The sequence below is a fragment of the Oncorhynchus nerka genome, linkage group LG24 (assembly GCF_034236695.1).
Source record: "Oncorhynchus nerka isolate Pitt River linkage group LG24, Oner_Uvic_2.0, whole genome shotgun sequence".
NCBI classification, from domain to species: domain Eukaryota; kingdom Metazoa; phylum Chordata; class Actinopteri; order Salmoniformes; family Salmonidae; genus Oncorhynchus; species Oncorhynchus nerka.
In genome coordinates, this window is record NC_088419.1 from 35249342 (window position 1) to 35275603 (window position 26262).

The 26262-nt window shown below is 34.1% G+C and overlaps 1 protein-coding gene across 4 annotated transcripts in view; it reads right to left on the minus strand.

The window, feature by feature from the left end:
* The window catches only part of LOC115107906 (gephyrin), a 130772-nt gene that overhangs the window by 74568 nt on the left and 29942 nt on the right, over positions 1-26262 (minus strand). The gene's annotated exons all lie outside the window — the stretch shown is intronic.

The following is a 26262-nucleotide window of genomic DNA, read 5'->3' on the forward strand; positions in this document are numbered from 1 at the left end:
CGTTGTGTGCTTGTAAACAAGCATAAGCTTCGTAATGAAAAATAATGTGACAGGTGAAATGAAAAACGTAACGGTCTTCATCTCCTAATGTATTGCGCAAGTTGACTCCAGGTATTTACTTAAAATGTAGCTACAAATATTCACATTTATGAAAAAACTTCAAATAAATATTTTCAACTGTATTTTTTAAATGTATTCATTTATTTTTACATTTATTGAATAACCGAAACATACAATATACTTGCAGTGAAGCCGCTCAACAACTACATCACACCAGTCATCCAACAGATTCCCATTCAGAGCGACACACAGAAGCATCCAGGGTCAATGCCCTGCGCAAGGGCACATTGACAGATCTCCCACCAGGCCAAAAAACCTGAACCCGAACCCTCCAAGATCCCCCCACAGTTCCCCAATAGCTATCCCTTAACCAACCTCCACTCCCACTTGTCTACAATTCCACATCCCAAACCTCAGCTTCCCTCAGCCCATCCCATCTATCTCTGCTGGTCACCCTCAGCCCATCCCATCTATCTCTGCTGGTCACCCTCAGCCCATCCCATCTATCTCTGCTGGCCAACCCTCTTCGGATTTCTACGCAACACACATCTTTAAACTATGCTGTGATGTTTAACATACAATTTCAATCTATCTAATCGAATAGAATCCACAGATTGCGAGTTGAAGATAAATACCTTTACTAAGAGTATTAGTATATTAGTAATGATGAAATTGAAATTGTAGCCAGTTCTGCAACGCTTGTTTGAAGGCGAAAGATACTTTGAAAAAAAAAAATGAGACATGGCAATCCGCACAAAGGCAATTTTTAAACAATGGATGAGCTTTTCTTAGTAATCTACATGAGAACCATTTAGGGTTCAAGTAAAACATTTGAATAAGTGAAGCTTTTAGAGAGAGGTTTAGTGCTTTTATATTTAATCTCAACCCACCCAATTCATATTCATTATATACAGTGGGGCAAAAAAGTATTTATTCAGCCACCAATTGTGCAAGTTCTCCCACTTAAAAAGATGAGAGAGGCCTGTAATTTTCATCATAGGTACACTACAACTATGACAGACAAAATGAGAAGAAAAAAAAATTCAGAAAATCACATTGTAGGATTTTTAATGAATTTATTTGCAAATTATGGTGGAAAATAAGCATTTGGTCACCTACAAACAAGCAAGATTGCTGGCTCTCACAAACCTGTAACTTCTTCTTTAAGAGGCTCCTCTGTCCTTCACTCATTACCTGTATTAATGGCACCTGTTTGAACTTGTTATCAGTATAAAAGACACCTTTCCACAACCTCAAACTGTCACACTCCAAACTCCACTATGGCCAAGACTAAAGAGCTGTCAAAGGACACCAGAAACAAAATTGTAGACCTGCACCAGGCTGGGAAGACTGAATCTGCAATAGGTAAGCAGCTTGGTTTGAAGAAATCAACTGTGGGAGCAATTATTAGGAAATGGAAGACATACAAGACCACTGATAATCTCCATCGATCTGGGGCTCCACGCAAGATTTCACCCCTTGGGGTCAAAATGATCACAAGAACGGTGAGCAAAAATCCCAGAACCACACGGGGGGACCTAGTGAATGACCTGCAGAGAGCTGGGACCAAAGTAACAAAGCCTACCATCAGTAACACACTACGCCGCCAGGGACTCAAATCCTGCAGTGCCAGACGTGTCCCCCTGCTTAAGCCAGTACATGTCCAGGCCCGTCTGAAGTTTGCTAGAGAGCATTTGGATGATCCAGAAGAAGATTGGGAGAATGTCATATGGTCAGATGAAACCAAAATATAACTTTTGGAACTCGTTGTGTTTGGAGGACAAAGAATGCTGAGTTGCATCCAAAGAACACCATACCTACTGTGAAGCATGGGGGTGGGAACATCATGCTTTGGGGCTGTTTTTCTGCAAAGGGACCAGGACGACTGATCCGTGTAAAGGAAAGAATGAATGGGGCCATGTATCGTGAGATTTTGATTGAAACCCTCCTTCCATCAGCAAGGGCATTGAAGATGAAACGTGGCTGGGTCTTTCAGCATGACAATGATCCCAAATACACCGCCCGGGCAACGAAGGAGTGGCTTCGTAAGAAGCATTTCAAGGTCCTGGAGTGGCCTAGCCAGTCTCCAGATCTCAACACCATAGAAAATCTTTGGAGGGAGTTGAAAGTCCGTGTTGCCCAGCAACAGCCCCAAAACATCACTGCTCTAGAGGACATCTGCATGGAGGAATGGGCCAAAATACCAGCAACAGTGTGTGAAAGCCTTGTGAAGACTTACAGAAAACGTTTGGCCTCTGTCATTGCCAACAAAGGGTATATAACAAAGTATTGAGATAAACTTTTGTTATTGACCAAATACTTATTTTCCACTATAATTTGCAAATAAATTAATTAAAAGTCCTACAATGTGATTTTCTGGATTTTTTTTCTCTCATTTTGTCTGTCATAGTTGAAGTGTACATATGATGAAAATTACAGGCCTCTCTCATCTTTTTAAGTGGGAGAACTTGCACAATTGGTTGCTGACTAAACACTTTATTTTGTCTTGTTTAGCGTCCCAGATAAAGCAAGATATTTGTTGCTCATATTATTTGAAAAACAAATCATCAGGAGTAGGCAGCACCATAAGTAAGTGAGTAAACTGAGATATGACTAAGGAGTTAATCAGGGCAATTTTCCCATAAATAGGCAGGTATTTACCTCTCCATGGTTGCAGGATCATGTCTAATTTTACACGTTTTCTATTGAAATTCATTGTGGAGACCTTATTTATATCTTATATGAATACTAAGTATGTCTACTTCACCATCAGCCCATTTTATAGGTAAACTGCAGGGTAATGTAAAAGTAGATTTTTTAAAAGATCCAATATGTAATATTAGGTTTTAGTCCAGAGAGTACAGAACAGTTACCTAGATCTTCAATGAGACATTTCAGGGATCTAGCTTGGACACCTTTGTTTTTAAGCCTTGGATTTCTAATCATCTAATGTTGTTATTGGATCTGATTTTAATAGCTAGAATTTCGATGGCCATAGCGAATACATATGGTGACAGCGGACACCCTTGTTTAACTCCTCTTGACAATTCAAAACTCTCTGAGAAGTAGCCATTATTTACTAATTTACACCTGGGGTTGCTATACATTATTTTTTACCCATTTAATGAGAGAATCACCGAAATTGAAAAAATCCAGACATTTATAAATAAGATCCAGTCTTACCTTGTCAAATTCCTTTTCAAAATCTGCTAGTAATACCAGGTCTGGCTTCTTAGATGTTTCATGATGTTCTATTCTTTCTGGTAGTTTTAGTATATTATCTCCAATGTATCGTCCATGTAAAAAACCTGTCTGATCAGAATGAACAATACCTGGTAAAACCCTTTTAATTCTGAGTGCTATGCATTTCGCTACTATTTGTCCATCACAACATGGAAGTGTAAGGGGCCTCCAGTTTTTTTTAGATGGACTGGATCTTTATATTTGCCATTTGGGTGCTGTTTTAATAATAGAGCAATCAGACCTTACTGCTGAGTACCTGACAGACGGTATTGAACAGTATTGACGGTATTGAAAAAGCATCCCATGGCTTTTCCCAAATACCCCGGTATACGGTATACGAGACCTTTCAAGGCAATCCTAGTCAATCCCCAAACATTTCTGAAGAAAAGCCAATGATAAAGCCTTGCACTTCTATTTTTTTATTTGTCTTGTGCCATTGGCGATAGGTGATTCAGCTGCCCTGCGAGCCAGCCTGACGACGGGACAAACTCTGCCTGCCCGGAGGATCTCGAGAGCTAAAATCAAGTGTGCATACTGCACTGGCCAATTGGATCCCTCAAATCACTGTGCCTGCAGCTTCCACTAACCCACAGGATAGTTTGATAATAGCCTACATGAGATGTCCTAACTTTTAAAACCATAACCAGAGAGACTGTCGAAGATTACAACGAAGAGCTGCTGTTTTTATGTTCATGTTTCAGTTTTTATTTAGCACTGTCAATACTGTTTTTTTCCCCAACACTTTTACTAAACACAAAACGCGCTTCTCCCTACTTGAACTTGCCCTACAACCAGCACTGCATCTGCAGTAATGGATGAGTAGCCAAGTATATCAGTAGTCCCTTCTTTCTATTATTATCAGCTCGTCGTGTCTATTTTAATATGGAGTAATATTTAACTTTCTCTTTAACATAGGTACAACAGGAATTTGTCAATGAGGCAGAAATGATGCAGTGCGACTCGAGTGTCTTCATCAGGTGGAAGACGATGTCCCCTCCCTCTGGTCAGTCTCACAGGAGGAAAGCAGAGGGCAGGGGCCGTGAGAGGGGCCAGGACTGACCATCAAAGGAAGGTACCGCACAATCAGTCCAGCAAAGCTAATTATGCTCCACTATGCCTCGCAAGTAATAGAACAACTGATCTACATAGCTTGAGATTTTAAAGATAGTATAGTCTGAGAAGAACAATATTGGCAGGCCAAACATAGTCAATATGATGTGATAATGTATTAGGTCTACTGTGCAAACATTATTCTTACAGAACTGATTTTTAGCAGTTAGGAGCGTTCGAATCCCCAAGGTCACTGGTTCGAATCCCCAAGGTCACTGGTTCGAATCCCCAAGGTCACTGGTTCGAATCCCTAAGGTCACTGGTTCGAATCCCTAAGGTCACTGGTTCGAATCCCCAAGGTCACTGGTTCGAATCCCTAAGGTCACTGGTTCGAATCCCTAAGGTCACTGGTTTGAATCCCCAAGGTCACTGGTTCGAATCCCCAAGGTCACTGGTTCGAATCCCCAATCTCACTGGTTCGAATCCCCAAGGTCACTGGTTAGAATCCCCAAGGTCACTGGTTCGAATCCCCAAGGTCACTGGTTCGAATCCCCAAGCCGACTAGGTGAAAAATCTGCCAATGTTCACTTAACCCTAATTGCTCCTTTAAGTCACTCTGGACTGGAGTCTGCTAAATTACTCAACTATAAATGTAGTAAGTTAATGTTGCATAAGTCACGCACCAATCTTTTTCTGAGCGGTAGACTTTGACTCTGAAAGTGACTCAGAAAAGGTTGGTGACCACTGGTGTTTAAAGAATATGTGTTCCATTGAGTGACAGCTGTCTGGTTTAAAGTGTCTGGGCTGATTCTGGTGGGCTGTGGGTGGCTCCGCCCTGTGATTGGAGTGTGTGTGTGTATGCGTAAATGGATGTCTGCGTATATGTGTGTGTGTGTGCGTGCGTATTGTGTGCCCTCATGAAAAATCATGAATGGATATCTATGCATGTCTGGGCTGATTCTGGTGGGCTGTGGGTGGCTCTGCCCTGTGTTTGGAGTGTGCGTGTGTGCGTAAATGGACGTCTGTGTGTGTGTGTGTGTGTGTGTGTGTGTGTGTGTGTGTATGTGTGCGTGTGTGTGCGTGTGTGTGTGTGTGTGTACGTGTGCATGTGTGTTTGTGTGTGTATGTATGTGCCTGCAAGTCTGGGCTGATTCTGGTGGGCTATGGGTGGCTCTAACTTGTGTTTGGAGTGTGCGTAAATGGACGTCTGTGTGTGCGTGCGTATGTGTGCGTATGTGTGTGTATGTGTGCGTATGTGTGCGTATGTGTGTGCCTGCGTGAATAATCATGAATGGATGTCTATGCGTGTGTCTGTCCCAGACAATGTGCCGTGGCCAGAATTTGTCTCCAGCTGGTCATCCTGAGGTGGTAACACGTGATGTGGAAATGTGGCACAGCATGTCACAGAACAGCATGGCACAGCACAGCATAGCACAGCCTGTAAAGGTGAGTAGAGGGTCAGGCTCAATCCAAATAACCCCCTTAGCCCTCCCTGGCAGTTTTTCGCGACTCCGTGAGCCACCTGGAGTAGTCTCGAGAATACGAACCTAGGCAACGGTGGTTAGGGTCTGGTTTCAATTGCAGACTCTTTTCACAACTTCAATGACATAAAAACATTTTTTTACAGGGTGGGTCCTCTTCAGTTAGACAACTCTCCCAACAAATCAGGAGGCTGCCATGCCAGAACGTCACGTACCAATGTTTGCAGGCAAAACGTTTGCAGTGGTTTTAGTGACGCTAGTTGACGCAAACTAGACACTTGCGAAATGCACTCATTAAAAATAACCTCTGTGATCTCCATCTTGCACCTATTTAGTATTTTCTATTTCTATTGTATTTTATTTGGTATTTTGTAAGAGCATTGGGCCAGTAACCGAAAGGTCGCTGGTTCGAATCCCTGGGCTGACTAGGTTTAAAATCTGTCCTTGAACAAGACACTTAACTAACCCTAACTGCTCCTGTAAGTCGTTCTGGATGAGAACATCTGCGAAATAAGGCATTGACGTCGTTCCTCCACGCCAAATGCGACTGTCATTGAAATCAGACCCTAGTCACTGTTACCTTGGGTTGGGTTTCAGAGACTTCTCCCGGAGTGGGAGTGGTTTTCTGATGACGTTTTGAGCTACGAGTAGTGCCTTGTCAGCCCTCTAGTTCGTCCCGCAAAAACAAAGCCAATCAAGTTGCAGACTTCCTAGTGAGTGGTACTCAAATTACCCATGAAGCTCTGCGACCCGAAGCCGGATAGTTTCTGCAGGAAAGATGGCTGCTAAAGAATAGGCGGATGGAAGGAAATGTAAGTCATTATAATTTAATAACAACTCATGTACAAATCATGTAACGAAAAATGTACAGTTAAGAGGAATATGTTAGTTAATGCAAAAGACAAATTATTGTGCATATTGTTTGGTCATAAAGTTGTTTTACAAAAATCACTGTTTAAGGAAGTTGTCTGGCTAGCTAACATTAGCTGACTAATATATTTAGCTAGCTATGTGAGCTTTTGACATTTGTATTAATTGTAATTTGTGTTGTTTAATGTGTTAGGGAATCCTGAGCCAACCAGATTGTCTTGTGAAACCCTGTGGAGGTAAATCATCTATCTAAAGCATTTACTGCAAATGGAATGTATAATTGTGTACGCTTGCCTTGCTGTTCATTAAAAAATACTTTGAAGTCAATGACTTGTCATTGTTCTTTATTGTAGTAATGTTAGTGATTGGCGATATTTCTTACTTATTTTGTGGTGCTGGATAAAAACACCTGTACTGTATGTATAAAAACACCTGTACTGTATGTATAAAAACACCTGTACTGTATAAAAACACCTGTACTGTATGTATAAAAACACCTGTACTGTATGTATAAAAACACCTGTACTGTATGTATAAAAACACCTGTACAAAAACACCTGTACTGTATGTATAAAAACACCTGTACTGTATAAAAACATCTGTACTGTACTGTATAAAAACACCTGTACTGTATGTATAAAAACACGTGTACAAAAACACCTGTACTGTATGTATAAAAACACCTGTACTGTATAAAAACATCTGTACTGTACTGTATAAAAACACCTTTACTGTATGTATAAAAACACCTGTACTGTATGTATAAAAACACCTGTACTGTATGTATAAAAACACCTGTACTGTATGTATAAAAACACCTGTACTGTATGTTTAAAAACACCTGTACTGTATGTTTAAAAACACCTGTACTGTATGTATAAAAACACCTGTACTGTATGTATAAAAACACCTGTACTGTATGTATAAAAACACCTGTACTGTACTGTATAAAAACACCTGTACTGTACTGTATAAAAACACCTGTACTGTATGTATAAAAACACCTGTACTGTATGTATAAAAACACCTGTACTGTATGTATAAAAACACCTGTACTGTATGTATAAAAACACCTGTACTGTATGTTTAAAAACACCTGTACTGTATGTATAAAAACACCTGTACTGTATGTATAAAAACACCTGTACTGAATGTATAAAAACACCTGTACTGTACTGTATAAAAACACCTGTACTGTACTGTATAAAAACACCTGTACTGTATGTATAAAAACACCTGTACTGTACTGTATAAAAACACCTGTACTGTATGTATAAAAACACCTGTACTGTACTGTATAAAAACACCTGTACTGTATGTATAAAAACACCTGTACTGTACTGTATAAAAACACCTGTACTGTATGTTTAAAAACACCTGTACTGTATGTATAAAAACACCTGTACTGTATGTATAAAAACACCTGTACTGTACTGTATAAAAACACCTGTACTGTACTGTATAAAAACACCTGTACTGTATGTATAAAAACACCTGTACTGTACTGTATAAAAACACCTGTACTGTATGTATAAAAACACCTGTACTGTACTGTATAAAAACACCTGTACTGTATGTATAAAAACACCTGTACTGTACTGTATAAAAACACCTGTACTGTATGTATAAAAACACATGTACTGTACTGTATAAAAACACCTGTACTGTATGTATAAAAACACCTGTACTGTACTGTATAAAAACACCTGTACTGTATGTATAAAAACACCTGTACTGTATGTATAAAAACACCTGTACTGTATGTATAAAAACACCTGTACTGTACTGTATAAAAACACCTGTACTGTATGTATAAAAACACCTGTACTGTACTGTATAAAAACACTTGTACTGTATGTATAAAAACACCTGTACTGTACTGTTTACAACACCTGTACTGTATGTATAAAATCACCTGTACTGTATGTATAAAAACACCTGTACTGTATGTATAAAACACCTGTACTGTAAATATAAAAACACCTGTAATGTATGTATAAAAACACCTGTACTGTATGTATAAAAACACCTGTACTGTATGTATAAAAACACCTGTACTGTATGTATAGAAACACCTGTACTGTATGTATAAAAACACCTGTACTGTATGTATAAAAACAGCTGTACTGTATGTATAAAAACACCTGTACTGTATGTATAAAAACACCTGTACTGTATGTATAGAAACATCTGTACTGTATGTATAAAAACACCTGTACTGTATGTATAAAAACACCTGTACTGTATGTATAAAAACACCTGTACTGTATGTATAGAAACAGCTGTACTGTATGTATAAAAACACCTGTACTGTATGTATAAAAACACCTGTACTGTATGTATAGAAACATCTGTACTGTATGTATAAAAACACCTGTACTGTATGTATAAAAACACCTGTACTGTATGTATAAAAACACCTGTACTGTATGTATAAAAACACCTGTACTGTATGTATAAAAACACCTGTACTGTATGTTTAAAAACACCTGTACTGTATGTATAAAAACACCTGTACTGTATGTATAAAAACACCTGTACTGTATGTATAAAAACACCTGTACTGTATGTATAAAAACACCTGTACCTGTATAAAAACACCTGTACTGTATGTATAAAAACACCTGTACTGTATGTATAAAAACACCTGTATTGTATGTATAAAAACACCTGTACTGTATGTATAAAACACCTGTACTGTATGTATAAAAACACCTGTACTGTACTGTATAAAAACACCTGTACTGTATGTATAAAAACACATGTACTGTACTGTATAAAAACACCTGTACTGTATGTATAAAAACACCTGTACTGTATGTATAAAAACACCTGTACTGTATGTATAAAAACACCTGTACTGTACTGTATAAAAACACCTGTACTGTATGTATAAAAACACCTGTACTGTACTGTATAAAAACACTGTACTGTATGTATAAAAACACCTGTACTGTACTGTATGTATATAAAATCACCTGTACTGTATGTATAAAAACACCTGTACTGTATGTATAAAACACCTGTACTGTAAATATAAAAACACCTGTAATGTAAAAAAACACCTGTACTGTATGTATAAAACACCTGTACTGTATGTATAAAAACACCTGTACTGTATATAAAACACCTGTACTGTATGTATAAAAACACCTGTACTGTATGTATAAAAACAGCTGTACTGTATGTATAAAACACCTGTACTGTATGTATAAAAACACCTGTACTGTATGTATAGAAACATCTGTACTGTATATAAAACACCTGTACTGTATGTATAAAAACACCTGTACTGTATGTATAAAAACACCTGTACTGTATGTATAGAAACAGCTGTACTGTATGTATAAAAACACCTGTACTGTATGTATAAAAACACCTGTACTGTACTGTATAAAAACACCTGTACTGTACTGTATAAAAACACCTGTACTGTATGTATAAAAACACCTGTACTGTACTGTATAAAAACACCTGTACTGTATGTATAAAAACACCTGTACTGTACTGTATAAAACACTTGTACTGTATGTATAAAAACACCTGTACTGTACTGTTTAAAACACCTGTACTGTATGTATAAAATCACCTGTACTGTATGTATAAAACACCTGTACTGTAAATATAAAAACACCTGTAATGTATGTATAAAAACACCTGTACTGTATGTATAAAACACCTGTACTGTATGTATAAAAACACCTGTACTGTATGTATAGAAACACCTGTACTGTATGTATAAAAACACCTGTACTGTATGTATAAAAACAGCTGTACTGTATGTATAAAAACACCTGTACTGTATGTATAAAAACACCTGTACTGTATGTATAAAAACATCTGTACTGTATGTATAAAAACACCTGTACTGTATGTATAAAAACACCTGTACTGTATGTATAAAAACACCTGTACTGTATGTATAGAAACAGCTGTACTGTATGTATAAAAACACCTGTACTGTATGTATAAAAACACCTGTACTGTATGTATAGAAACATCTGTACTGTATGTATAAAAACACCTGTACTGTATGTATAAAAACACCTGTACTGTATGTATAAAAACACCTGTACTGTACTGTATAAAAACACCTGTACTGTATGTATAAAAACACCTGTACTGTATGTATAAAAACACCTGTACTGTACTGTATAAAAACACCTGTACTGTATGTATAAAAACACCTGTACTGTATGTATAAAAACACCTGTACTGTATGTATAAAAACACCTGTACTGTATGTATAAAAACACCTGTACTGTATGTATAAAAACACCTGTACTGTATGTATAAAAACACCTGTACTGTATGTTTAAAAACACCTGTACTGTATGTATAAAAACACCTGTACTGTATGTATAAAAACACCTGTACTGTATGTATAAAAACACCTGTACTGTACTGTATAAAACACCTGTACTGTACTGTATAAAAACACCTGTACTGTATGTATAAAAACACCTGTACTGTACTGTATAAAAACACCTGTACTGTATGTATAAAAACACCTGTACTGTACTGTATAAAAACATCTGTACTGTATGTATAAAAACACCTGTACTGTACTGTATAAAAACACCTGTACTGTATGTATAAAAACACATGTACTGTACTGTAAAAAACACCTGTACTGTATGTATAAAAACACCTGTACTGTATGTATAAAAACACCTGTACTGTATGTATAAAACACCTGTACTGTACTGTATAAAAACACCTGTACTGTATGTATAAAAACACCTGTACTGTACTGTATAAAAACACTTGTACTGTATGTATAAAAACACCCGTACTGTACTGTTTACAACTACTGTACTGTATGTATAAAATCACCTGTACTGTATGTATAAAAACACCTGTACTGTATGTATAAAACACCTGTACTGTAAATATAAAAACACCTGTAATGTATGTATAAAAACACCTGTACTGTATGTATAAAAACACCTGTACTGTATGTATAAAAACACCTGTACTGTATGTATAGAAACACCTGTACTGTATGTATAAAAACACCTGTACTGTATGTATAAAAACAGCTGTACTGTATGTATAAAAACACCTGTACTGTATGTATAAAAACACCTGTACTGTATGTATAGAAACATCTGTACTGTATGTATAAAAACACCTGTACTGTATGTATAAAAACACCTGTACTGTATGTATAAAAACACCTGTACTGTATGTATAGAAACAGCTGTACTGTATGTATAAAAACACCTGTACTGTATGTATAAAAACACCTGTACTGTACTGTATAAAAACAACTGTACTGTACTGTATAAAAACACCTGTACTGTATGTATAAAAACACCTGTACTGTACTGTATAAAACACCTGTACTGTATGTATAAAAACACCTGTACTGTACTGTATAAAAACACTTGTACTGTATGTATAAAAACACCTGTACTGTACTGTTTAAAACACCTGTACTGTATGTATAAAAACACCTGTACTGTATGTATAAAACACCTGTACTGTAAATATAAAAACACCTGTAATGTATGTATAAAAACACCTGTACTGTATGTATAAAAACACCTGTACTGTATGTATAAAAACACCTGTACTGTATGTATAGAAACACCTGTACTGTATGTATAAAACAGCTGTACTGTATGTATAGAAACATCTGTACTGTATGTATAAAAACACCTGTACTGTATGTATAAAACATCTGTACTGTATGTATAAAAACACCTGTACTGTATGTATAAAAACACCTGTACTGTATGTATAAAAACACCTGTACTGTATGTATAGAAACAGCTGTACTGTATGTATAAAAACACCTGTACTGTATGTATAAAAACACCTGTACTGTATGTATAGAAACATCTGTACTGTATGTATAAAAACACCTGTACTGTATGTATAAAAACACCTGTACTGTATGTATAAAAACACCTGTACTGTACTGTATAAAAACACCTGTACTGTATGTATAAAACACCTGTACTGTATGTATAAAAACACCTGTACTGTACTGTATAAAAACACCTGTACTGTATGTATAAAAACACCTGTATAAAACACCTGTACTGTATGTATAAAAACACCTGTACTGTATGTATAAAAACACCTGTACTGTATGTATAGAAACACCTGTACTGTATGTATAAAAACACCTGTACTGTATGTATAAAAACAGCCTGTACTGTATGTATAAAAACACCTGTACTGTATGTATAAAAACACCTGTACTGTATGTATAAAAACATCTGTACTGTATGTATAAAAACACCTGTACTGTATGTATAAAAACACCTGTACTGTATGTATAAAAACACCTGTACTGTATGTATAGAAACAGCTGTACTGTATGTATAAAAACACCTGTACTGTATGTATAAAAACACCTGTACTGTACTGTATAAAAACACCTGTACTGTACTGTATAAAAACACCTGTACTGTATGTATAAAAACACCTGTACTGTACTGTATAAAAACACCTGTACTGTATGTATAAAAACACCTGTACTGTACTGTATAAAAACACTTGTACTGTATGTATAAAAACACCTGTACTGTACTGTTTAAAACACCTGTACTGTATGTATAAAATCACCTGTACTGTAAAATAAAACACCTGTACTGTAAATATAAAAACACCTGTAATGTATGTATAAAAACACCTGTACTGTATGTATAAAAACACCTGTACTGTATGTATAAAAACACCTGTACTGTATGTATAGAAACACCTGTACTGTATGTATAAAAACACCTGTACTGTATGTATAAAAACAGCTGTACTGTATGTATAAAAACACCTGTACTGTATGTATAAAAACACCTGTACTGTATGTATAGAAACATCTGTACTGTATGTATAAAAACACCTGTACTGTATGTATAAAAACACCTGTACTGTATGTATAAAAACACCTGTACTGTATGTATAGAAACAGCTGTACTGTATGTATAAAAACACCTGTACTGTATGTATAAAAACACCTGTACTGTATGTATAGAAACATCTGTACTGTATGTATAAAAACACCTGTACTGTATGTATAAAAACACCTGTACTGTATGTATAAAAACACCTGTACTGTACTGTATAAAAACACCTGTACTGTATGTATAAAAACACCTGTACTGTATGTATAAAAACACCTGTACTGTACTGTATAAAAACACCTGTACTGTATGTATAAAAACACCTGTACTGTATGTATAAAAACACCTGTACTGTATGTATAAAAACACCTGTACTGTATGTATAAAAACACCTGTACTGTATGTATAAAAACACCTGTACTGTATGTATAAAAACACCTGTACTGTATGTTTAAAAACACCTGTACTGTATGTATAAAAACACCTGTACTGTATGTATAAAAACACCTGTACTGTATGTATAAAAACACCTGTACTGTACTGTATAAAAACACCTGTACTGTACTGTATAAAAACACCTGTACTGTATGTATAAAAACACCTGTACTGTACTGTATAAAAACACCTGTACTGTATGTATAAAAACACCTGTACTGTACTGTATAAAAACATCTGTACTGTATGTATAAAAACACCTGTACTGTACTGTATAAAAACACCTGTACTGTATGTATAAAAACACATGTACTGTACTGTATAAAAACACCTGTACTGTATGTATAAAAACACCTGTACTGTATGTATAAAAACACCTGTACTGTATGTATAAAACACCTGTACTGTACTGTATAAAAACACCTGTACTGTATGTATAAAAACACCTGTACTGTACTGTATAAAAACACTTGTACTGTATGTATAAAAACACCTGTACTGTACTGTTTACAACTACTGTACTGTATGTATAAAATCACCTGTACTGTATGTATAAAAACACCTGTACTGTATGTATAAAACACCTGTACTGTAAATATAAAAACACCTGTAATGTATGTATAAAAACACCTGTACTGTATGTATAAAAACACCTGTACTGTATGTATAAAAACACCTGTACTGTATGTATAGAAACACCTGTACTGTATGTATAAAAACACCTGTACTGTATGTATAAAAACAGCTGTACTGTATGTATAAAAACACCTGTACTGTATGTATAAAAACACCTGTACTGTATGTATAGAAACATCTGTACTGTATGTATAAAAACACCTGTACTGTATGTATAAAAACACCTGTACTGTATGTATAAAAACACCTGTACTGTATGTATAGAAACAGCTGTACTGTATGTATAAAAACACCTGTACTGTATGTATAAAAACACCTGTACTGTACTGTATAAAAACAACTGTACTGTACTGTATAAAAACACCTGTACTGTATGTATAAAAACACCTGTACTGTACTGTATAAAAACACCTGTACTGTATGTATAAAAACACCTGTACTGTACTGTATAAAAACACTTGTACTGTATGTATAAAAACACCTGTACTGTACTGTTTAAAACACCTGTACTGTATGTATAAAATCACCTGTACTGTATGTATAAAACACCTGTACTGTAAATATAAAAACACCTGTAATGTATGTATAAAAACACCTGTACTGTATGTATAAAAACACCTGTACTGTATGTATAAAAACACCTGTACTGTATGTATAGAAACACCTGTACTGTATGTATAAAAACAGCTGTACTGTATGTATAGAAACATCTGTACTGTATGTATAAAAACACCTGTACTGTATGTATAGAAACATCTGTACTGTATGTATAAAAACACCTGTACTGTATGTATAAAAACACCTGTACTGTATGTATAAAAACACCTGTACTGTATGTATAAAAACAGCTGTACTGTATGTATAAAAACACCTGTACTGTATGTATAAAAACACCTGTACTGTATGTATAGAAACATCTGTACTGTATGTATAAAAACACCTGTACTGTATGTATAAAAACACCTGTACTGTATGTATAAAAACACCTGTACTGTACTGTATAAAAACACCTGTACTGTATGTATAAAAACACCTGTACTGTATGTATAAAAACACCTGTACTGTACTGTATAAAAACACCTGTACTGTATGTATAAAAACACCTGTACTGTATGTATAAAAACACCTGTACTGTATGTATAAAAACACATGTACTGTACTGTATAAAAACACCTGTACTGTATGTATAAAAACACCTGTACTGTATGTATAAAAACACCTGTACTGTACTGTATAAAAACACCTGTACTGTATGTATAAAAACACCTGTACTGTATGTATAAAAACACCTGTACTGTATGTATAAAAACACCTGTACTGTACTGTATAAAAACACCTGTACTGTATGTATAAAAACACCTGTACTGTATGTATAAAAACACCTGTACTGTATGTCTAAAAACACCTGTACTGTATGTATAAAAACACCTGTACTGTATGTATAAAAACACCTGTACTGTACTGTACTGTATAAAAACACCTGTACTGTATGTATAAAAACACCTGTACTGTATGTATAAAAACACCTGTACTGTACTGTACTGTATAAAAACACGTGTACTGTATGTATAGAAACAGCTGTACTGTATGTATAAAAACACCTGTACTGTATGTATAAAAACACCTGTACTGTACTGTATAAAAACACCTGTACTGTACTGTATAAAAACACCTGTACTGTATGTATAAAAACACCTGTACTGTACTGTATAAAAACACCTGTACTGTATGTATAAAAACACCTGTACTGTACTGTATAAAAACACTTGTACTGTATGTATAAAAACACCTGTACTGTACTGTTTAAAACACCTGTACTGTATGTATAAAATCACCTGTACTGTATGTATAAAAACACCTGTACTGTATGTATAAAACACCTGTACTGTAAATATAAAAACACCTGTAATGTATGTATAAAAACACCTGTACTGTATGTATAAAAACACCTGTACTGTATGTATAAAAACACCTGTACTGTATGTATAGAAACACCTGTACTGTATGTATAAAAACACCTGTACTGTATGTATAAAAACAGCTGTACTGTATGTATAAAAACACCTGTACTGTATGTATAAAAACACCTGTACTGTATGTATAGAAACATCTGTACTGTATGTATAAAAACACCTGTACTGTATGTATAAAAACACCTGTACTGTATGTATAAAAACACCTGTACTGTATGTATAGAAACAGCTGTACTGTATGTATAAAAACACCTGTACTGTATGTATAAAAACACCTGTACTGTATGTATAAAACATCTGTACTGTATGTATAAAAACACCTGTACTGTATGTATAAAAACACCTGTACTGTATGTATAAAAACACCTGTACTGTACTGTATAAAAACACCTGTACTGTATGTATAAAAACACCTGTACTGTATGTATAAAAACACCTGTACTGTACTGTATAAAAACACCTGTACTGTATGTATAAAAACACCTGTACTGTATGTATAAAAACACCTGTACTGTATGTATAAAAACACCTGTACTGTACTGTATAAAAACACCTGTACTGTATGTATAAAAACACCTGTACTGTATGTATAAAAACACCTGTACTGTACTGTATAAAAACACCTGTACTGTATGTATAAAAACACCTGTACTGTATGTATAAAAACACCTGTACTGTATGTATAAAAACACCTGTACTGTACTGTATAAAAACACCTGTACTGTATGTATAAAAACACCTGTACTGTATGTATAAAAACACCTGTACTGTATGTATAAAAACACCTGTAATGTATGTATAAAAACACCTGTACTGTATGTATAAAAACACATGTACTGTATGTCTAAAAACACCTGTACTGTATGTATAAAAACACCTGTACTGTATGTATAAAAACACCTGTACTGTACTGTACTGTATAAAAACACCTGTACTGTATGTATAAAAACACCTGTAATGTATGTATAAAAACACCTGTACTGTATGTATAAAAACACCTGTACTGTATGTATAAAAACACCTGTACTGTATGTATAGAAACACCTGTACTGTATGTATAAAAACACCTGTACTGTATGTATAAAAACACCTGTACTGTACTGTATAAAAACACCTGTACTGTATGTATAAAAACACCTGTACTGTACTGTATAAAAACACTTGTACTGTATGTATAAAAACACCTGTACTGTACTGTTTAAAACACCTGTACTGTATGTATAAAATCACCTGTACTGTATGTATAAAACACCTGTACTGTAAATATAAAAACACCTGTAATGTATGTATAAAAACACCTGTACTGTATGTATAAAAACACCTGTACTGTATGTATAAAAACACCTGTACTGTATGTATAGAAACACCTGTACTGTATGTATAAAAACACCTGTACTGTATGTATAAAAACAGCTGTACTGTATGTATAAAAACACCTGTACTGTATGTATAAAAACACCTGTACTGTATGTATAGAAACATCTGTACTGTATGTATAAAAACACCTGTACTGTATGTATAAAAACACCTGTACTGTATGTATAAAAACACCTGTACTGTATAAAAACAGCTGTACTGTATGTATAAAAACACCTGTACTGTATGTATAAAAACACCTGTACTGTATGTATAGAAACATCTGTACTGTATGTATAAAAACACCTGTACTGTATGTATAAAAACACCTGTACTGTATGTATAAAAACACCTGTACTGTATGTATAAAAACACCTGTACTGTATGTATAAAAACACCTGTACTGTATGTATAAAAACACCTGTACTGTACTGTATAAAAACACCTGTACTGTATGTATAAAAACACCTGTACTGTATGTATAAAAACACCTGTACTGTATGTATAAAAACACCTGTACTGTACTGTATAAAAACACCTGTACTGTATGTATAAAAACACCTGTACTGTATGTATAAAAACACCTGTACTGTATGTTTAAAAACACCTGTACTGTATGTATAAAAACACCTGTACTGTATGTATAAAAACACCTGTACTGTATGTATAAAAACACCTGTACTGTACTGTATAAAAACACCTGTACTGTACTGTATAAAAACACCTGTACTGTATGTATAAAAACACCTGTACTGTACTGTATAAAAACACCTGTACTGTATGTATAAAAACACCTGTACTGTACTGTATAAAAACATCTGTACTGTATGTATAAAAACACCTGTACTGTACTGTATAAAAACACCTGTACTGTATGTATAAAAACACATGTACTGTACTGTATAAAAACACCTGTACTGTATGTATAAAAACACCTGTACTGTATGTATAAAAACACCTGTACTGTATGTATAAAACACCTGTACTGTACTGTATAAAAACACCTGTACTGTATGTATAAAAACACCTGTACTGTACTGTATAAAAACACTTGTACTGTATGTATAAAAACACCTGTACTGTACTGTTTACAACTACTGTACTGTATGTATAAAATCACCTGTACTGTATGTATAAAAACACCTGTACTGTATGTATAAAACACCTGTACTGTAAATATAAAAACACCTGTAATGTATGTATAAAAACACCTGTACTGTATGTATAAAAACACCTGTACTGTATGTATAAAAACACCTGTACTGTATGTATAGAAACACCTGTACTGTATGTATAAAAACACCTGTACTGTATGTATAAAAACAGCTGTACTGTATGTATAAAAACACCTGTACTGTATGTAAAAAACACCTGTACTGTATGTATAGAAACATCTGTACTGTATGTATAAAAACACCTGTACTGTATGTATAAAAACACCTGTACTGTATGTATAAAAACACCTGTACTGTATGTATAGAAACAGCTGTACTGTATGTATAAAAACACCTGTACTGTATGTATAAAAACACCTGTACTGTACTGTATAAAAACAACTGTACTGTACTGTATAAAAACACCTGTACTGTATGTATAAAAACACCTGTACTGTACTGTATAAAAACACCTGTACTGTATGTATAAAAACACCTGTACTGTACTGTATAAAAACACTTGTACTGTATGTATAAAAACACCTGTACTGTACTGTTTAAAACACCTGTACTGTATGTATAAAATCACCTGTACTGTATGTATAAAACACCTGTACTGTAAATATAAAAACACCTGTAATGTATGTATAAAAACACCTGTACTGTATGTATAAAAACACCTGTACTGTATGTATAAAAACACCTGTACTGTATGTATAGAAACACCTGTACTGTATGTATAAAAACAGCTGTACTGTATGTATAGAAACATCTGTACTGTATGTATAAAAACACCTGTACTGTATGTATAGAAACATCTGTACTGTATGTATAAAAACACCTGTACTGTATGTATAAAAACACCTGTACTGTATGTATAAAAACACCTGTACTGTATGTATAGAAACAGCTGTACTGTATGTATAAAAACACCTGTACTGTATGTATAAAAACACCTGTACTGTATGTATAGAAACATCTGTACTGTATGTATAAAAACACCTGTACTGTATGTATAAAAACACCTGTACTGTATGTATAAAAACACCTGTACTGTACTGTATAAAAACACCTGTACTGTATGTATAAAAACACCTGTACTGTATGTATAAAAACACCTGTACTGTACTGTATAAAAACACCTGTACTGTATGTATAAAAACACCTGTACTGTATGTATAAAAACACCTGTACTGTATGTATAAAAACACCTGTACTGTACTGTATAAAAACACCTGTACTGTATGTATAAAAACACCTGTACTGTATGTATAAAAACACCTGTACTGTACTGTATAAAAACACCTGTACTGTATGTATAAAAACACCTGTACTATAAAAACACCTGTACTGTATGTATAAAAACACCTGTACTGTACTGTATAAAAACACCTGTACTGTATGTATAAAAACACCTGTACTGTATGTATAAAAACACCTGTACTGTATGTCTAAAAACACCTGTACTGTATGTATAAAAACACCTGTACTGTACTGTACTGTATAAAAACACCTGTACTGTATGTATAAAAACACCTGTACTGTATGTATAAAAACACCTGTACTGTACTGTACTGTATAAAACACCTGTACTGTATGTATAGAAACAGCTGTACTGTATGTATAAAAACACCTGTACTGTATGTATAAAAACACCTGTACTGTACTGTATAAAAACACCTGTACTGTACTGTATAAAAACACCTGTACTGTATGTATAAAAACACCTGTACTGTATGTATAAAAACACCTGTACTGTATGTATAAAAACACCTGTACTGTACTGTATAAAAACACCTGTACTGTATGTATAAAAACACCTGTACTGTACTGTTTAAAACACCTGTACTGTATGTATAAAATCACCTGTACTGTATGTATAAAAACACCTGTACTGTATGTATAAAACACCTGTACTGTAAATATAAAAACACCTGTAATGTATGTATAAAAACACCTGTACTGTATGTATAAAAACACCTGTACTGTATGTATAAAAACACCTGTACTGTATGTATAGAAACACCTGTACTGTATGTATAAAAACACCTGTACTGTATGTATAAAAACACCTGTACTGTATGTATAAAAACACCTGTACTGTATGTATAAAAACACCTGTACTGTATGTATAGAAACATCTGTACTGTATGTATAAAAACACCTGTACTGTATGTATAAAAACACCTGTACTGTATGTATAAAAACACCTGTACTGTATGTATAAAACAGCTGTACTGTATGTATAAAAACACCTGTACTGTATGTATAAAAACACCTGTACTGTATGTATAAAACATCTGTACTGTATGTATAAAAACACCTGTACTGTATGTATAAAAACACCTGTACTGTATGTATAAAAACACCTGTACTGTATGTATAAAACACCTGTACTGTATGTATAAAAACACCTGTACTGTATGTATAAAAACACCTGTACTGTACTGTATAAAAACACCTGTACTGTATGTATAAAAACACCTGTACTGTATAAAAACACCTGTACTGTATAAAAACACCTGTACTGTACTGTATAAAAACACCTGTACTGTATGTATAAAAACACCTGTACTGTATGTATAAAAACACCTGTACTGTACTGTATAAAAACACCTGTACTGTATGTATAAAAACACCTGTACTGTATGTATAAAAACACCTGTACTGTATGTATAAAAACACCTGTACTGTATGTATAAAAACACCTGTACTGTATGTATAAAAACACCTGTACTGTATGTCTAAAAACACCTGTACTGTATGTATAAAAACACCTGTACTGTATGTATAAAAACACCTGTACTGTACTGTACTGTATAAAAACACCTGTACTGTATGTATAAAAACACCTGTAATGTATGTATAAAAACACCTGTACTGTATGTATAAAAACACCTGTACTGTATGTATAAAAACACCTGTACTGTATGTATAGAAACACCTGTACTGTATGTATAAAAACACCTGTACTGTATGTATAAAAACAGCTGTACTGTACACCTGTACTGTATGTATAAAAACACCTGTACTGTATGTATAGAAACAGCTGTACTGTATGTATAAAAACACCTGTACTGTATGTATAAAAACACCTGTACTGTATGTATAGAAACATCTGTACTGTATGTATAAAAACACCTGTACTGTATGTATAAAAACACCTGTACTGTATGTATAAAAACACCTGTACTGTACTGTATAAAAACACCTGTACTGTATGTATAAAAACACCTGTACTGTATGTATAAAAACACCTGTACTGTACTGTATAAAAACACCTGTACTGTATGTATAAAAACACCTGTACTGTATGTATAAAAACACCTGTACTGTATGTATAAAAACACCTGTACTGTACTGTATAAAAACACCTGTACTGTATGTATAAAAACACCTGTACTGTATGTATAAAAACACCTGTACTGTACTGTATAAAAACACCTGTACTGTATGTATAAAAACACCTGTACTGTATGTATAAAAACACCTGTACTGTATGTATAAAAACACCTGTACTGTACTGTATAAAAACACCTGTACTGTATGTATAAAAACACCTGTACTGTATGTATAAAAACACCTGTACTGTATGTATAAAAACACCTGTACTGTACTGTATAAAAACACCTGTACTGTATGTATAAAAACACCTGTACTGTATGTATAAAAACACCTGTACTGTACTGTATAAAAACACCTGTACTGTATGTATAAAAACACCTGTACTGTATGTATAAAAACACCTGTACTGTATGTATAAAAACACCTGTACTGTATGTATAAAAACACCTGTACTGTATGTATAAAAACACCTGTACTGTATGTCTAAAAACACCTGTACTGTATGTATAAAAACACCTGTACTGTATGTATAAAAACACCTGTACTGTACTGTACTGTATAAAAACACCTGTACTGTATGTATAAAAACACCTGTAATGTATGTATAAAAACACCTGTACTGTATGTATAAAAACACCTGTACTGTATGTATAAAAACACCTGTACTGTATGTATAGAAACACCTGTACTGTATGTATAAAAACACCTGTACTGTATGTATAAAAACAGCTGTACTGTATGTATAAAAACACCTGTACTGTATGTATAAAAACACCTGTACTGTATGTATAGAAACAGCTGTACTGTATGTATAAAAACACCTGTACTGTATGTATAAAAACACCTGTACTGTATGTATAGAAACATCTGTACTGTATGTATAAAAACACCTGTACTGTATGTATAAAAACACCTGTACTGTATGTATAAAAACACCTGTACTGTACTGTATAAAAACACCTGTACTGTATGTATAAAAACACCTGTACTGTATGTATAAAAACACCTGTACTGTACTGTATAAAAACACCTGTACTGTATGTATAAAAACACTGTACTGTATGTATAAAAACACCTGTACTGTATGTATAAAAACACCTGTACTGTACTGTATAAAAACACCTGTACTGTATGTATAAAAACACCTGTACTGTATGTATAAAAACACCTGTACTGTACTGTATAAAAACACCTGTACTGTATGTATAAAAACACCTGTACTGTATGTATAAAAACACCTGTACTGTATGTATAAAAACACCTGTACTGTACTGTATAAAAACACCTGTACTGTATGTATAAAAACACCTGTACTGTATGTATAAAAACACCTGTACTGTATGTCTAAAAACACCTGTACTGTACTGTACTGTATAAAAACACCTGTACTGTATGTATAAAAACACCTGTACTGTATGTATAAAAACACCTGTACTGTACTGTACTGTATAAAAACACGTGTACTGTATGTATAGAAACAGCTGTACTGTATGTATAAAAACACCTGTACTGTATGTATAAAAACACCTGTACTGTACTGTATAAAAACACCTGTACTGTACTGTATAAAAACACCTGTACTGTATGTATAAAAACACCTGTACTGTACTGTATAAAAACACCTGTACTGTATGTATAAAAACACCTGTACTGTACTGTATAAAAACACTTGTACTGTATGTATAAAAACACCTGTACTGTACTGTTTAAAACACCTGTACTGTATGTATAAAATCACCTGTACTGTATGTATAAAAACACCTGTACTGTATGTATAAAACACCTGTACTGTAAATATAAAAACACCTGTAATGTATGTATAAAAACACCTGTACTGTATGTATAAAAACACCTGTACTGTATGTATAAAAACACCTGTACTGTATGTATAGAAACACCTGTACTGTATGTATAAAAACACCTGTACTGTATGTATAAAAACAGCTGTACTGTATGTATAAAACACCTGTACTGTATGTATAAAAACACCTGTACTGTATGTATAGAAACATCTGTACTGTATGTATAAAAACACCTGTACTGTATGTATAAAAACACCTGTACTGTATGTATAAAAACACCTGTACTGTATGTATAGAAACAGCTGTACTGTATGTATAAAAACACCTGTACTGTATGTATAAAAACACCTGTACTGTATGTATAGAAACATCTGTACTGTATGTATAAAAACACCTGTACTGTATGTATAAAAACACCTGTACTGTATGTATAAAAACACCTGTACTGTACTGTATAAAAACACCTGTACTGTATGTATAAAAACACCTGTACTGTATGTATAAAAACACCTGTACTGTACTGTATAAAAACACCTGTACTGTATGTATAAAAACACCTGTACTGTATGTATAAAAACACCTGTACTGTATGTATAAAAACACCTGTACTGTACTGTATAAAAACACCTGTACTGTATGTATAAAAACACCTGTACTGTATGTATAAAAACACCTGTACTGTACTGTATAAAAACACCTGTACTGTATGTATAAAAACACCTGTACTGTATGTATAAAAACACCTGTACTGTATGTATAAAAACACCTGTACTGTACTGTATAAAAACACCTGTACTGTATGTATAAAAACACCTGTACTGTATGTATAAAAACACCTGTACTGTATGTATAAAAACACCTGTAATGTATGTATAAAAACACCTGTACTGTATGTATAAAAACACCTGTACTGTATGTCTAAAAACACCTGTACTGTATGTATAAAAACACCTGTACTGTATGTATAAAAACACCTGTACTGTACTGTACTGTATAAAAACACCTGTACTGTATGTATAAAAACACCTGTACTGTATGTATAAAAACACCTGTACTGTATGTATAAAAACACCTGTACTGTACTGTACTGTATAAAAACACCTGTACTGTATGTATAAAAACACCTGTACTGTATGTATAAAAACACCTGTACTGTATGTCTAAAAACACCTGTACTGTATGTATAAAAACACCTGTACTGTATGTATAAAAACACCTGTACTGTACTGTACTGTATAAAAACACCTGTACTGTATGTATAAAAACACCTGTACTGTATGTATAAAAACACCTGTACTGTATGTATAAAAACACCTGTACTGTACTGTACTGTATAAAAACACCTGTACTGTATGTATAAAAACACCTGTACTGTATGTATAAAAACACCTGTACTGTATGTATAAAAACACCTGTACTGTACTGTATGGATGTGCAACTATAGCTGATCTGTGTATGGACCCTAAAACATTTAGTATAATATTAGTTCAGAATGGTGGTTTTAATTGTTGTACAATGCTAATCATTATTAACCAGTGGAAAATGACTGAAGAAAATGTGACTGTTACATGTCAAATTGCTCTTATAGAAGGAAAGTCCTGCTTCAGTTCCAACTCCACATTGAACCACAGCCAGAGGATGGGAAGGTTACATTAAGGAATTTCTTTTTCTGTTCTCATTTGTTGCTCATATAGTAAGTACATATTTGTTGCTTGAGAAATATAGTGACATTTATTACTGTTGCCAGTAGAGGCATTGTGAAAAACCCAAGGCTCGTAGTCAATGTGTTATCCATTGGCGGCTTCTGATGTGTGCGAGTGATGTAGTGATGTCCATTTCCCTAGGGGTATTTATCTCTCCCTACCACTAGTTGCCTGTTGAGTGCCACTCCCCCCCTGAGGGACAACTGCCAGTATTGGGACAGAGCAGTCTAAATCAGCTACAGGGATCATATTACACCAGACATGGACACACACACACACACACACACACACACACACACA